Source organism: Octopus sinensis, linkage group LG12 (genome assembly GCF_006345805.1).
Source record: "Octopus sinensis linkage group LG12, ASM634580v1, whole genome shotgun sequence".
Classification (NCBI taxonomy): domain Eukaryota; kingdom Metazoa; phylum Mollusca; class Cephalopoda; order Octopoda; family Octopodidae; genus Octopus; species Octopus sinensis.
Genome location: NC_043008.1, coordinates 22964041 through 22969040, shown reverse-complemented (window position 1 = coordinate 22969040; position 5000 = coordinate 22964041).

Below are 5000 nucleotides of genomic sequence, written 5' to 3'. Positions count from 1 at the left end.
GCGAACCGATTACATTGACCTCAGTATTCAATTGGTGCGTACTTCGTTGGCCCCAAAAGGAACAAAAGGAAAGTCGACCGCAGCTGAAGTTGAACTCAGGACGTAGAGACGGACAAAATAGCCGTTAAATATCTTGCCCAGCGTGCAGACAACTGTGTTAACTCGGCGCCTTATCATCAATTCAAATATTAATATTTATACGTTATCATCAATTCAAATATTAAAATTTAAACGATATCAATAAGTCAAATATTAACATTTATACGTTATCATCAATTCAAATATTAACATTTATACGTTATCATCAATTCAAATATTAACATTATACGTTATCATCATCAATTCAATATTAACATTTATATGATATCATCAATTCAAATATTAACATTTATACGTTATCATCAATTCAAATATTAACATTTATAGGTTATCATCAATTCAAATATTAACATTTATACGTTATCATCAATTCAAATATTAACATTTATATGATATCATCAATTCAAATATTAACATTTATACGTTATCATCAATTCAAATATTAACATTTATACGTTATCATCAATTCAAATATTAACATTTATACGTTATCATCAATTCAGATATTAATATTTATACGTTATCATCAATTCAAATATTAACATTTATACGTTATCATCAATTCAAATATTAACATTTATACGTTATCATCAATTCAAATATTAACATTTATACGTTATCATCAATTCAAATATTAACATTTATACGATATCATCAATTCAAATATTAACATTTATACGTTATCATCAATTCAAATATTAACATTTATACGTTATCATCAATTCAAATATTAACATTTATACGTTATCATCAATTCAAATATTAACATTTTACGTTATCATCAATTCAGATATTAACATTTATACGTTATCATCAATTCAAATATTAACATTTATACGTTATCATCAATTCAAATATTAACATTTATACATTATCATCAATTCAAATATTAACATTTATACGTTATCATCAATTCAAATATTAACATTTATACGATATCATCAATTCAGATATTAACATTTATACGTTATCATCAATTCAGATCTTAACATTTATACGATATCATCAATACAAATATTAACATTTATACGTTATCATCAATTCAAATATTAACATTTATACGTTATCATCAATTCAAATATTAACATTTATACGTTATCATCAATTCAAATATTAACATTTATACGATATCATCAATTCAAATATTAACATTTATACGTTATCATCAATTCAGATCTTAACATTTATACGATATCATCAATACAAATATTAACATTTATACGATATCATCAATTCAAATATTAACATTTATACGTTATCATCAATTCAAATATTAACATTTATACGATATCATCAATTCAAATATTAACATTTATACGTTATCATCAATTCAGATATTAACATTTATACGTTATCATCAATACAAATATTAACATTTATACGTTATCATCAATTCAAATATTAACATTTATACGTTATCATCAATTCAAATATTAACATTTTTACGTTATCATCAATTCAAATATTAATATTTATACGTTATCATCAATTCAAATATTAACAATTATACGTTGTCATCAATTCAAATATTAACATTTATACGTTATCATCAATTCAAATATTAACATTTATACGATATCATCAATTCAAATATTAACATTTATACGTTATCATCAATTCAAATATTAACAATTATACGTCATCATCAATTCAAATATTAACATTTATACGATATCATCAATTCAAATATTAACATTTATACATTATCATCAATTCAAATATTAACATTTATACGTTATCATCAAATCAAATATTAACATTTATACGATATCATCAATTCAAATATTAACATTTATACGTTATCATCAATTCAAATATTGACATTTATACGTTATCATCAATTCAAATATTAAAATTTAAACGATATCAATAAGTCAAATATTAACATTTATACGTTATCATCAATTCAAATATTAACATTTATAGGTTATCATCAATTCAAATATTAACATTTATACGTTATCATCAATTCAAATATTAACATTTATATGATATCATCAATTCAAATATTAACATTTATACGTTATCATCAATTCAAATATTAACATTTATAGGTTATCATCAATTCAAATATTAACATTTATACGTTATCATCAATTCAAATATTAACATTTATATGATATCATCAATTCAAATATTAACATTTATACGTTATCATCAATTCAAATATTAACATTTATACGTTATCATCAATTCAAATATTAATATTTATACGTTATCATCAATTCAAATATTAAAATTTAAACGATATCAATAAGTCAAATATTAACATTTATACGTTATCATTAATTCAAATATTAACATTTATACGATATCATCAATTCAAATATTAACATTTATACGTTATCATCAATACAAATATTAACATTTAAACGCTATCATCAATTCAAATATTAACAATTATACGATATCATCTATTCAAATATTGACATTTATACGTTATCATCCAATTCAAATATTAACATTTATACGATATCATCAATTCAAATATTGACATTTATACGTTATCATCAATTCAAATATTAACATTTATACGATATCATCAATTCAAATATTAACACTTATACGTTATCATCAATTCAAATATTAACATTTATACGATATCATCAATTCAAATATTGACATTTATACGTTATCATCAATTCAAATATTAACATTTATACGATATCATCAATTCAAATATTGACATTTATACGTTTTCATCAATTCAAATATTGACATTTATAGGTTATCATCAATTCAAATATTAACATTTATACGATATCATCAATTCAAATATTGACATTTATAGGTTATCATCAATTCAAATATTAACATTTATACGTTATCATCAATTCAAATATTAACATTTATACGTTATCATCAATTCAAATATTAACATTTATACGTTATCATCAATTCAAATATTAACATTTATACGTTATCATCAATTCAAATATTAACATTTGTACGTTAACGTCAATTCAAAAATTAACATTTATACGATATCATCAATTCAAATATTGACATTTATAGGTTATCATCAATTCAAATATTAACATTTATACGTTATCATCAATTCAAATATTAACATTTATACGTTATCATCAATTCAAATATTAACATTTATATGTTATCATCAATTCAAATATTAACTTTTATATGTTATCATCAATTCAAATATTAACATTTATACGATATCATCAATTCAAATATTAACATTTGTAAGATATCATCAATTCAAATATTATCATTTATACGTTATCATCAATTCAAATATTAACATTTATACGATATCATCAATTCAAATATTATCATTTATACGTTATCATCAATTGAAATATTAACATTTATACGTTTGCAGTTAACAGAATTAACTGAATTCCGATGAAGTATTTTACCAGTATCCCTATTTTAGGGACATGGGTCTTCGGTCTTGATTTTACAAAAGACATCAAGGAGTTGGTTGAATGAGATAAGAAAAAGATCTGTGGTGCCGCAGGAATCTCTCTGATTCTGTTTCTTTCATTCACCTCTTCTTTCTTCCACCTTAGTTATGTTACCTTGCCATTTCTACTTTTATCTTCTATCTTTTCTTTACTTCTCTCTTTTTCACTTTCATTTACATATTATATAGTTGAGTTTAAACCTGCAACAGTTAATTTAATCTTTTATTCATCCAACTTATAAGACTGTGGTGATTTATGATACTAAGAATAAAGGCAAATGAGTAACTTTTGCTGGTGCAGACTACTGTTTGTTTCGATGATCTCAGATATTCTCATACCTGTTTCAATCATTAAACTGTGGCCATTCTAGAGCACCGCCTTAAAGGATTTTAGTCAAACAAATCGACTCCGGGACTTATTTTATGTCTAGTACTTAGTCTCTCGGTGTCTTTTGCCAAACTGCTAAGTTACAGGACGCAAACACACCAACACAATTTGTCAAGCCGTGATGGGGAAACAAAGACACACACAAAGACACACACACTTAGGCAAATGGATATATATATAAGTTCAGTAAAATTTAAATTCAGATGAATATGGTACTTAAGTTGAAGGTACCAGAATTTAGTATGGTATTATCCATATAATTTAAAATAAGGTGATTATAATCAAAATAAGCAACAAGGATATCCAGAGATAATGCAGTACGAACGTTTCATGCGATTCCATTGGTGATTTTGGATAAAAATTATACAAATGAGTCCTTCGAATTTAACTAAATTCTATATTTTTATGAAGCTGAAGATTGCTCTACATTTTAAATTGATGTAATGTTTGCATTGTTCAATTAAATGGAGGCGTATGAAACGATCGTACTGCATTACCTCTGGATATCCTTGTTGCTTATTTTGATACATATATAATATATATATATATATATATATATATATATATATATATATATATACGACGAGCTTCTTTCAGTTTCCGTCTACCATAAGGCTTTGGTTGTCTTGAGGCTATAGTAGAAGACACACGCCCAATGTATGCAGATGGAAAAGTACATTTCAGCAGGCATAAGATATTTTTGTGCAGCCGTTATGGCGCAGCCGTTATGGCGCAGCCGTTATGGCGCAGCCGTTATGGCGCAGCCGTTATGGCGCAGCCGTTATGGCGCAGCCGTTATGGCGCAGCCGTTATGGCGCAGCCGTTATGGCGCAGCCTATTTGGCGTCGCTCATTAGACGCTGACTTACATGACATCGGGCGTTTGGTTTTTCTTGTTCTCTCTCGCTCTCTCTCTTTCTCTCTCTCTCACACACACACACACACACACATACATACACACTTTGTCTTGTGTGTGAGTATCTAGTTATACTTGATATGTGTATAATGTCTTTTCTCTCTCCCTCAATCACTTCCTCTCTCTCACTCTATTCCTCACTCCCCCTCTCCATCTTTCTCTAACTCTCCA